This window comes from Stegodyphus dumicola, chromosome 3 (genome assembly GCF_044657685.1).
Source record: "Stegodyphus dumicola isolate Sdum_Otavi_A_Nest chromosome 3, ASM4465768v1".
Taxonomy (NCBI): Eukaryota; Metazoa; Arthropoda; class Arachnida; order Araneae; family Eresidae; genus Stegodyphus; species Stegodyphus dumicola.
In genome coordinates this window covers 225,495,473-225,507,703 of record NC_140770.1, presented here as the reverse complement: position 1 = coordinate 225,507,703, position 12,231 = coordinate 225,495,473, and the positions used below count along the sequence as shown (strand labels likewise).

Below are 12,231 nucleotides of genomic sequence, written 5' to 3'. Positions count from 1 at the left end.
CCTTCATGGTGTAGTGGTTCTGCACGCTGGGCCGGTATTCCAGAGGTCCGTGGTTCGATTCCCGGCGAAGGCATTTGCTATTTTTCATCTTTCCTGCTTCCAAAAATATACCTAATGTCTCTACAAGTTTTCAAATTGTTGCCATATATTATTATTATCCCCCAGTATTATATTAAAAAAAATTAAGAAATGAAGAATCTGCATGAATGTATGTATGCTTCTCGCACTGTGAAAAATTAACGGTACCTAGAGTTATCAAAATCTAAATAATGTAGTTATCCACCCGCATATGGGCGTCTGGAAGCCCGAATTTGGAATTTGTTTTATTGTCTATTTCATATTTTGCAAAAATTTAACGAATTTTTGATTAACAAACTCAATATATTTCAAAACGAGCAATGGCAACACTGCACGAAAAATCCTTTTTATCTCTAGCGTACAAGACTGTCTATCGGAAATTTTAAAGATATGCTGTTTTTAAATATTTTTAGCCCAAAGGCATATTAGCGCAAATGGTCTCGGAACGTGTATGTTGTGTAAATGAAAAAAAAGTCTCTTTGAACGTAATATAAAATCTGAAAGCTTTCAGTAATTTTTAAGGATTTATTTGTGCCCTTTGTACCACGAATATAAAAATATCGTAAAAGAAAGAAAATGTATTTTGAAGAGATCATTTTGTGCAATAGACTGTGCAAAAAAAAACAAAAGTCTCTTGCAAAAATTGAAATCAAGACTTCAAGCTGCTGAATTACTTGAAAAATTGGAAACCAGTAGGGTAGATTCCTCTACGAATGCTACTGAGGAAACTTTTCTGAGAATTCCTTTCGCGGATCATCGATAAGTGAATAGAATTTCTCCCTTTCCCTCTCTGCAGAAATATTTCTTCTTATTGCTTTCCTAACTCAAGTGTACGCCTATGGAATTTGCCTATATGGAAGTTACTAAAGCCTGATGATGTCTACCCTCTTTCCAATTTCTTTTCTCTGTTTTAGCCTCTGAGAAATTCTCATTCGCCTCGACTGGACCATATTATCAGTATATATTTTTAAGATATTATTTCATAAAGCCAGACATGTCTCGATTGGACGATATTCGTGGCATACATGCCAAGCAAAGTTTATAAGAAATATGACAAGTTTTAAAAGCAAAATGTTATATAAAGTTGGATTTGTGTGATGAGGTTTTTGGATATATGCAAGAACAAATAAGCCTTATTACAATAAAAAACACAATTAACGTGAAAGTTGGTTGTTCAGTAAGAGAGGAATCTTAAAAACAAATTGATTTTCTTGATAAAAACGCATTACATTCTCTGTGGCCACTCCCACCTTTTTTTCTTTTTTATCATATTATGTGCATTAAATTAATATTAAATAACCCAACTTAGTTTATAGTTACGTTGATTAAATGGTAACAGACCTAAAACTTTTCATATAATTCTTGGTATTATCTAAATGCTATTCTTTCTACCCAAACAAGCAAGAATATTAAGCCCAAAGTAGAAACAAATAAATTTTTGAAACATTTTGAATTAAATAATTCCTATGAATATCATTAAGAATGAAGGAAGTTCTCATGGCTAATTTCGTTTCATGGCCTACCTGCGTCCGAATGATTTCAACAACTTAACCCAGGCAGTTTCATCCAAATTCGATGAAAAGGCTAGTTGCGTAATTGGCCTCATACATCTCATAAATGTGAATCGGTTTCCTTTAAAAAGTCCTTTGCAAAGCTCATGCACAAGACTCATTATTCTCTTGCTCTTTGCTTTAATTAAACATTCCAGCCTAACACAATACTCTGTTTAGGAATAGTAGTTACTAGTTCATTAGTCTCCTATATTAAATCTCCTCTTAATCAGGTACTCTTTCCAAAATTTTAATTATTAAAAATAGGATTACCACTGAAAAATACATAAAATGTGGTATTCCAATATTCACAACCATTACTATGAATTAAAATTGCTGCAAAATTTGAGTTTTGGATTCTTATTATATTAATAGATCCGTCTCTTTTTTAAAGCTGATAAGTATTAAGCACATACTATATCTAATACAATTATACAATTCATCCTTACAAATTGATGTTTATTCATCACCGTCGATGGTTATCCTGAAATCAAACATTAAACTAATATAGTTACTGATAGAAAAACCTTTTTGTCATGTTACCTTTGAGATACCTTTGAGAGTTTACCTCATACCTTTGAGAGTTTATTGTAGTGCCTCTTTCCAGGAAGTCCACCAAAATTACACCTTTTCTGCCCCAAAAAACAGTCGCCATCATCTTCCTTGCCGACATTGTTTGCATGCATTTCTTGGGTTTTTGGGGAGAACTTGTGTGCCCCCACTGCATTGATTGCAATTTCGTTTCACAGTTCACATGTTTCACCCATGTTTCGTCACCAGTAACGATGCGATCGAGTAAAGAGTCACCATCCTTATGGTAAGCGTCCAAAAAGTTCAACGCTGCAGCCATTCGCTGATTTTTGTGGTCCTCTGTCAAGATTTTTGGAATCCATCTTGCACAAAACTTGTGGTAACCAAGCTTTTCGCTGATGATTTCGTGCAACAAACTTCGCGAAATTTGTGGAAAACTCAAAGAAAGTTCCGTTATTGTGAAATTTCGATTTTCACGGACTTTAGCATCGACTTTTTCGAGAAGTTCGGCGGTCACTATGCTGGGTCTCCCACTTCGATCTTCGTCGTGAACATTGGTTCGGCCATTTTGAAATCTTATGACCCACTGACGCACTCCACCTTCAGTGATAATGTTGTCCCCATACACTTCACGAAGCTGCCGATAGATTTCTATCGGTTTACAGTTTTTTGCAGTCAGAAACCTTATTACTGAGCGCACCTCGCAGCTCGCGGGATTTTCAATTAACGCAGACATTTCAAACCGTCACAGCATCTGAACGGAGCACAGCACGAACCTCTCACTAGCACGGCTAGATGCAGACTGAGCTGCGCAACGCTCTGACCCCAAGATGGCCGCGCTAGCCCCGCCCCTAGCGGACACAGACGGAAACGTAATCTACTTCCTGGATGGCCCTCGTATAACGTGAAAAACTGAAAAGAGTAATGAATAATTTACTATTTATTTCTAGTTATGGTTAATTCAACAGAAGCTAATAATCTTGTAGAGGCATTAGTTTTTCGAAGCAGGAAACATGAAAATTTGCAATGCCTGTTTGAGTAAGACCAGCTACAACTCAACTCTGTTTAAGTTTATGTTTTGAAAATAATTTCTATCCTTTCTGTAAGAATAACTGCTTCTAAAGTTTTCGGAAATATCTGCAATTAAAGTGTTTTTTCGTATTAAATCCATAGTTATTTTCGAATCCTTTAAAATACTGGCGCCCAACGTGGGGCAGGACTATGGATAATTTAAAACGGGAAAGAACACAATTACGGCGATATTTCACAATTTCTTTGAAAGAAGTGGACACTGTTCTAAAAGATGAAGCAGTAAGTAACATGGATTTGATATCTGTATTTAACATATTTAATAATAAAGCTGACAGATTGTTTCAGTTAGATGAAAAAGTTAAAGTAAAATGGCTAGAAATGGAAAATTTTAATGAAGATGAATTTTCTAATGATATGGACTTAACGGAAAGCTATCGAAATCAGTGGATTGCTATGAAAACAAAAGTGGATGTAATGTTATCAACCACTGAAAGAAAGGGCGATATTTCCAGTGTAGCAAATGAAACCAAGCGAAATTTCCGTCTTCCTAAGTTAGAATTGAAACGTTTTGATGGTAATATTAAAAACTGGCTAGGATTCTGGGGAAAATTTAAAAAGATTCATGATGATGATAGAATTGATGCAGATGATAAATTTCAGTATCTTTTACAAGCAACTGAAGAAGGTTCATCGGCTAGAGATTTAGTTGCAAGTTTTCCATCATTTGGCGAAAACTATTACAATGCTACAGAACAGCTGAAATCTCGTTTTGCTAAAGATGAACTATTAATTCAAATTTATGTTCGTGAACTTTTAAATCTAGTTTTAACGCAAGCGAAAAGTGGCGAAAATTTTACTTTGCGGATTCTATATGATAAATTAGAGACTCAGCTGCGAGCATTAGAGACTTTAAGGGTAACGTCTGAAAAATATGAAGCAATGTTATATCCTTTAGTAGAATCAGCTCTGCCAGAAGCTCTTATCAAGGAGTGGGAACGCACACACAACCGTGTAGAGAATAAAGACAAGATGAACATGTTAGGAAATTTATTAGAATTTCTTCGTTTGGAAGTCGAAAGTGAAGAGCGATTACAACTTGCTCGATCAGGGTTTGCGAATGATCAATTTGAAAAATTTAAAACGAAAGAAAAAATTCTTACTGCAGCTTGTATTGTATCTAATAAAAAGCAAAGAGCTGAGAAAAATAACAAACATTGTTTATTTTGTAATAAGTCATTTCATAATACCTCAGAATGTTTTAAGGCTGCCGAGATGTCATTGGAGGCGAAAAGGGAAACATTGAAGAAAAGGGAAGCTTGCTTTTGTTTCGTCTATTTGAAACCAGGACACAATTCTAAGATCTGCAAAGCTTATTTAAAGTGTATTATATGCAAGAAAAAACACCATAGCATTATGTGTCCAAATATAAATCAATCAAAACAAGACAAACAATCTGAATCGGATGCACAGGTTCTTTTGTCACCAAAAAAATCTCCAACTTTATTGTTACTTGTATTGGTGAAAATCATCAATGGTGACAAGTCCGGAGTCGTTCGTGGATTATTTGATACTGGTGCTCAGAGATCTTTCACACGAAAAGATATTGCGGAGAAACTGGGATTGAAACCTGTAGATCAAAAAATGATGAGTCATGGACTTTTGGGGGGCAGTGAAACTAAACAAGAGTCTCATAATGTCTACAATATTACATTACAAAGCTTGTGTTCAAATTTCAAGTACACTATTTCAGTTTTGGACGAAAAGCAGATATGTGGTGCGATTCCACGTGTAGAGGATCCTGATATTTATCCAATTTTGAAAAAGAAAAATATATAAGTGATACAGGAGAATATGTGCCTGAAATAGGCTTATTAATAGGAGCTGATTATCTTGGCGCATTATTGACTGGGAGAATTGAGCCCATTGATAATAATTTGGTAGCTATTAAAACAAAACTTGGATGGACGCTTCAAGGTAAACAAAGAAACTACTCAAAATCTTTGGAGAGTATTGTATATGCTAATAATTTAGATTTGACGGAAGAGCCTAGATGTCATCGGTATAAGATGTCCTGCAGAAGTAAAGTCAAGGCAGGTAACCGATGAAGAAACGGTAGATTTTTTCCGTAAAACTATTAAAAGAAACGAAGACAAAAGATATGAAGTATGTTTGCCATGGGAAAGTGGACGTCTAGAATTAGAAACGAATAAGGAATTAGCCACTAAACGGTTAATGTAAACTACCAAAAATCTCATACGATCTGGACATTTAAGAGAATACGATGATGTATTTAATGAGAGGGTTCGGGATGGAATTATTGAAATTGTAGATAAAGACGAGAAAAGGGGACATTATTTACCACACCACCCTGTGATAAAAACTGGTGCAACAACAACAAATATTCGTCCAGTTTTTTGATGCGTCGACGAAAGATTCCAAAGGAAATTCCTTGAATAATTGTTTAGAAAAGGGGCTAAATTTATTAGAACTGGTAGCCAAATTGATAATGCAGTTTCGAAAAAACGCAATTGGCGTAACGTCAGACATCAAAAAAGCATTTTTACAAATCAGTTTGAATCGAAGGGATGAAAGTGTTACGCTCTACAGCTAATGCGTCAGATTCCAGTGAAGATGATGATTCATCACCCAAAATCCCAGATTTTGTTACTAGAGCTAGTCGACGTGTTAAAATTCCCAATAGACTTGATTTATAACTTTTGTTGCAATTTGTAGGTATCTTACAAATTGCAAGGTGGGAGGTTGTTTGAGTAAGACAAGCTACAACTCAACTCTGTTTAAGTTTATGTTTTGAAAATAAGTTCTATCGTTTCTGTAAGAATAACTGCTTCTAAAATTTTTGGAAATATCTGAAATTAAAGTGTTTTTTCATATTAAATCCATAGTTATTTTCGAATCCTTTAAAAATGCCCTCGCCAGGATTCGAACTCCGGACATTCCCACTGCTAGCCGGACGTGCTTTCCAATTACATGCTCCAGTTACAAAGGCAAGTTGTAAGGAAGTAGAAAACATTTTACAACTCTATCAATCTCTATATGGAGTTTGGACTTGGTTTATGCTACCGAGAGTTTACCTACATAAACTTATTTTACCTATAAAACTTAGTTTACCTATATTAATCTATACAGAGTTTGGTTTTCTTCAGTAGCATAAACCAAGTCCAAACTATATGCAGATATAAAGCGAATTGTCGTTGTGTCTAAAATTAACTGCAAAGTCTTAAAAAGATTTAACAAACCTTTTTATTAAATCAGAATTTGAACTTAAAACGCGCATCTCCGGCTTATAGGTCAATCACCACTTGTGGCGAGGTAACTTAAAGTAACAGTCAATTTCAAATTTAAAAATTATGACTAGTAACGAAGCACTACTGAATTGGTTTAATGTCAAATTGCCTCAAAACGTCTCCCCAGCGTAACAATTGAAATGTCAGCAACAAAAACGCAAATAGAGGCTTAAATGAGTTACTTAGCAACGTAGCCTCGAGAGGCAGAAACATTGTCTGTTTTACAATCCGAAAAACCTCAGCCGAAATACTCTTAATATGATTTGCATTCTGGTTGGGAAAAGGAAAGGAGAAGTGACAGTAAAGACCTAAATCATAAAATGATTGGTGAAGTTAACGTAAAAGAACTTTATATCTTTAGTTATTATTAGAATGTTAGCTATGTATACACGGACAAATACATAGCAGGACTTCGATCTTTAACGCCCGTAATATTCGTTTTACGTTATGTATCCTTCGACATTGTTCGTCTCAAAAGAAGCGTTTTATGTTGTGATTGTAACCTAATCGAACAAGCCCACGAATTTTATCATGTCAAGGAGCACAAGACTGAGTCTTTGGTTTTGAGCACTATATATGTAGCAGCAATACTTTGCTCAGCTGTATAAGTATTATAGAAATAATATTACACTTTTTCTTAAACATCGTTTCCCAATCTATCGTTTTACCGCATTAATCACTTGTAAATCACGTTCCCGACTCACCATTTCCGGCATGGATTGTTTGGGGGGAAGAGGGGGAATGAATCGAAGTACATGTTTAATATTGTGTTACTTTCTCAGTGGACTATTTTTGCAACGTAGTAAGGCAGTAAAGCTTCGTACACAGCCCTCCGCTCCAAATTCACGTTACTAGCTTCATTCCCGAATGTTATTTCCTCGCAAGTTGTAATAAGTTTATCATTTTTATTTTTAATTTTTTGTTCCTGTTGAGTTTCTAGGATTTTTGGATTATTTTTTCAGTTTGTGATCTATAAGATACATGGAGGAAGAAGATAAAATGCGCAAGAGATGGCTCTAGGAATGATTGAGACTTACGAAACTTTACAAAAATGTTAGGCGGTTGGTTCTCTGTGAGTGAAGTGGAAATGACGCAGTGTGAAAAACATTTCGGTCACAAAAGTCGTGTTTTCAAGTTATTCGAATTTTCGACGAGAAGCAAAGAAAATGTATAACTTTCTGTTTTTAAAAGTTAGATCTTGAATGTAATGTATTCATATTGTAAATAATAGATATTATTATATACTTATAATACGTTAGTTGAGTGGCTATATACTGTTTTAAAATGTCAAACTAACAGAATGGTAACGACAGTGAGACGACTTATTGTCTCATCTTAATTTCTAACTACAGTAATGAAAACTCAAAGTGAAGTTTTAAAATAAACTTATTTGTTAATACATGAACTAGATAGTTACATAAAAGTATAACAGAAATCAGCTCCGTTCTTTGAGAGAAATTCAGAACAGATCAAATAAATAAGAAATAAAAAATAATATTACGCACGTAACGAAGCCTTGTTTCGGGTAAAAGTATTTACAAAGCAACCACAGCTTGATGAAGCCAATTACTTAATTTAAGCAGCAAGGAAGTGTAAAAGAGTTATGATCAGAATAGTCGCCAAAAGCACTCTCACGCTGCTCTTATTTGTATTTTAACTACTTCGAATTCTGAGGAGAGATAACAGAAGGTGTGAGTGTGTGATTATGGTTAAACTTCGACGGCTATCTGCCTAAGGTGGGGGATACCTTCGTGAAGGACTTTCTAAGGGAAACTGGCTAATATACACGTTACACATGGGGAAAACCACGAAAACGCCCATGCAGCCAGCCCGTTCGTGGGATTCGAACCTCGGACCGAACTACCAGTGTTCAGCGACTTTACCGCTCGGCCGCTGGTGGGCGATAATAGAAGGAGAAGTAAAAGTACAAGTAATACAAAAAACTCAGTTAACTATATAATTACTCGCAATGTATAACAGTTTCTCGGATTTTTTATTTTCCCGCATTTATTATTATTTCCCTCAGTTCTGCTGGAAAATGATAGATTGAGTTTCTGTTGATTTATGAAGGTATTCATAACTGACAACCTAAGCACCTGAATTTCATATTAAACAAATAGACCTCATGGAAATTAAAGTTCCGAAAAAAGAGGAAAAAATGTAAGTATTTATCAAAAATTCTCTTTTAAAATGGAGATAATGTTTCATTTTATTCTGTTATTATTTCTAGTCTTTAGCACCATTTTAATGTTCACAACATCACATGTTATTATTTCTACTCTTTAACACCATTTTAATGTTCAACCATTTTAATGTTCACAACATAGTAGCTATTGAGATTTAAGTATATATTACAAGGTCAAACTCGCGATCAGCTTAAATAACAACAGACTGATACAAATAAACTGCTGCATGGACGGTTTTGAGTATTTTATCTCTTCTCATAACGTTAATGGGTTCTATTTGGCATAGGTTTAAGTGTTTGCATTCATCTTTACAACAAAGAGTGTTTTAACCTTGCTACCTTTTATCTTTGTCGGTTAAGAATACAAATACTTTATATTCCGTAGTATAGTTTCCAACTATTTACGCTAAGCTTAATTTAAAATGCTTTTGATGTACATCATCGAGGTTGTTGTTCATCTACTGTTAACGAAAAATTATACAGGAACTTTAATGCGTGCGTTTATTTAGGAAAGCATTTCGAAAAGTACAAATCATGATTGCACTGAAATAACTCTGACGCAAATGGAGTGTTGCCGCCATTTGGTAACAAGAAATCACATCCTTCAAAAGAGCTCATTTCCTTGGACGAATTTTTGAGTATTAGTATTTTCTGAAAGACACGTGAATATTTTACATTTAAAATATCATAGAAAAGCCAAGGAAAGAAACTTACACTGATCTGAGGTTCATAATTCGCTGCAGCCCGAATCTGAAAAATTACGCATGTGTTACGCATAGAATGACTTCGCTTTTGCATGTAAAGAACTGCAAAGAAGAAAGAAATTGATTTAAATTTTATCATCAACTTGGATAGAGCAATCATGTAAAAGGAAAGTAAAGATGAAAGTTCACATTTATTCCAGAGTATGCAAAATTGAAAGTTCACATTATCCTAAAATGCGAATTCATACATCCCAATGCACGAATTTTTGGAGTATTTTTCAAAGTAACGTTCTATAGTATGAATTATATCCTTTAGAAAAAATAAGGTTGAGCATTTGAAAATGTTATATTTCCAGCAAGACTGCTATCATAATTTTAATCGATGCAAACTATCATCTCTAAGTAAATAATAATCTAGATCCGGCATGTTAATCTCACGACCCTTAACTCATTTTTTTTTTTTTTTTTTTTTTTTTGCGGCCCACTTCGAGCCCACCAGCGGCCGAGCGGTTAAGTCGCTGAACACTGGTAGTTCGGTCCGAGGTTCGAATCCCGGGAACGGGCTGGCTGCATTGGCGTTTTCATGGTTTTCCCCATGTGTAACGTGTATAGCAGCCAGTTCCCTTAGAATGTCTTCCACGAAGACCTCCCTCCCCTTAGGCAGATAGCCCTCGAGGCTTTGCCATAATCACACACACACACATTCTGCGGCTCACTTCGAGAAAAAACAAAAATGTATATAATTGTAATATATTAATAAAAACAGAAATTCCACCTTAGAATAGAGTCGTATATAAAAGCACTGGTGCTGAAAAGGATTTTTGGGATGGTATCTTTATAAAAATACTTTTTCAACGGACGTTGAGAAAGTACTACTCCATTAAAAGATGGAAATAACATAAATTCAATCGAACTCAGCTCTAAAGCAAAAATTCAGTAAATCAAATAGGCGAAAATATTTCTGGCATTCCCGGATATTGAAAATGTCTGCCTGCTTGTTTTACCAAAACCCGTGAATTTGTATTGCACTTTATTTTCATATTCAGTAGTATGTAGTATTTGTATGAACAACACTTAATGTCACTTATGAAAAGGAACACATTGAAACAAGATTCACATTAACAAACATTCATCTGACAATCATAATGCAAGCATCATGGCCTCCCGAATGAGTTTCACCTCTCAAATACGCGCCGAGTGTGCTACCGTTACACCACGAAGGCATGCAGAAAGGAGGGTGAAAATACCTTATATACTCCCCCTTTTAAAATATGACTACGGATTAGGAGACCCAGTCTTCAAATCCTGGTAGTAACATTCCCTACCTTATTAGTTCAGGCGCTACTGTTGAGTCATTAGGAGTTTTGAAGTAGGAAACACGAAAAATGAGCAATGCCATCTCCGGGACTCGAACCTGTACCTCTTGAATACACGCTGAGTGTGCTGCTGTTACACCATGAAGGCATGTAGAAAGGAGGGAGAACATACCTTATAACAAGACACATAGATATTATAGGTAAACAGGTACTGCCATTCTATAACTGTCACTTGAACTAAAAGCATTCTCACTTATCTAAAAATTTGTTTAGAATTTTGTACTACATTGGTGTTTAATATTCTTTACTTAATCTCATTAATGTCGTTATGCTTTAGATAAGATTATACTTTGTTATAGGTGTCAGATATTTTAATCACTATTATGTTACCCAATTATTTTTGTTTCCGGACAACTCAACTTTTAAAATTAAGTTTTTATGTCTCTCATTTTATTTCACTTACGTCCTTTCTCATTTCAGAAATGACAACCATAATGTTTCGATATTGACAAAGACAACTTTGATCACCAATTAGATGAAAAAGGAGAGCTTCAAAAAAAGTGAATATGTAGTGAGTATAAGAAGGCTTCATTTCTTCTTTCATAGCATTTTCTAAAGACTATACGACAGAATTCGCGGGGCATATGAAGAGAGAATGCATGACAGCAGCACACGGGCACTTGGACTATGCTATATAATTTGTAGGGTTTTTATTATTTTAATTAACCAGTTATTAGATTTAGACCTTTACCGTCACTTCTTCTTTCCCTTTCCACGCCAGAATGCAAATTAGACCTCGTGTATTTAGAATGAGGTTTTTTAGATTGTAAGACCGAACGTGTTCTGTCTCTCTAGGCCACGTTACTAGGTTGCTAGTTGAGATAAGATTTGTAGTCTTCGGCATTGCATTATAATTGCTGATAAGTTTTGAGACAACTTCATGTTAAATTGATTCGTGTAGACTTCGGTTACCAGCTTATTTAAATTAAAATTTTAGATTTGAACTTATTGTAATTTTATGTTATCTCACCGTAAGTGCTGGCTGAGTTGTAAGCCGCAACTGTGCCTTCTGTTCTTCTTTAGTTTTAATGAAATGTCTTTTAGACCCTTTTTCAAGGCTCAGTTTTTGTTATAGACTTAACTATAATTCACTGCCAGTCTATATACAGTTTAGTTCCAGTTCATGATTGCAAAGAAGATACCAAACTTTGCAAACCATAGCCTTAAGCTCTTAACTATCAGATAAAGTCTGATTCATAATTAAACGATGGACAGTAACCAATGTTTTCGTACTCATTTTTCCTAATCAACCTAGAAAATATTTATTAGCAGATTTTAGGCGCCCCTACACATCACAAGTTCAAACCATGTGTAAGATTCTAGTCCAGGGTTATCGGCATGCGAGCTGCCTCCGTTGACTGTTACATGGATCTAACGAACTATGCCAAAATAAAATTAAACGCTTTGATAATCGACACTAGAGAAAATCGACTACTGGTTAAATAACATGACATTTGATTGATTTCTATT

The 12,231-nt window shown here is 35.0% G+C and overlaps 1 long non-coding RNA gene across 1 annotated transcript in view; it reads left to right on the top strand.

The window, feature by feature from the left end:
* LOC146998279 (uncharacterized) overlaps positions 1-12,231 on the top strand; it is a 159,620-nt gene that overhangs the window by 59,766 nt on the left and 87,623 nt on the right. The window contains exon 2 of the long non-coding RNA XR_015040413.1: positions 11,182-11,272. This is a non-coding gene — a long non-coding RNA (uncharacterized LOC146998279). The remainder of the gene's footprint in view (positions 1-11,181; positions 11,273-12,231) is intronic.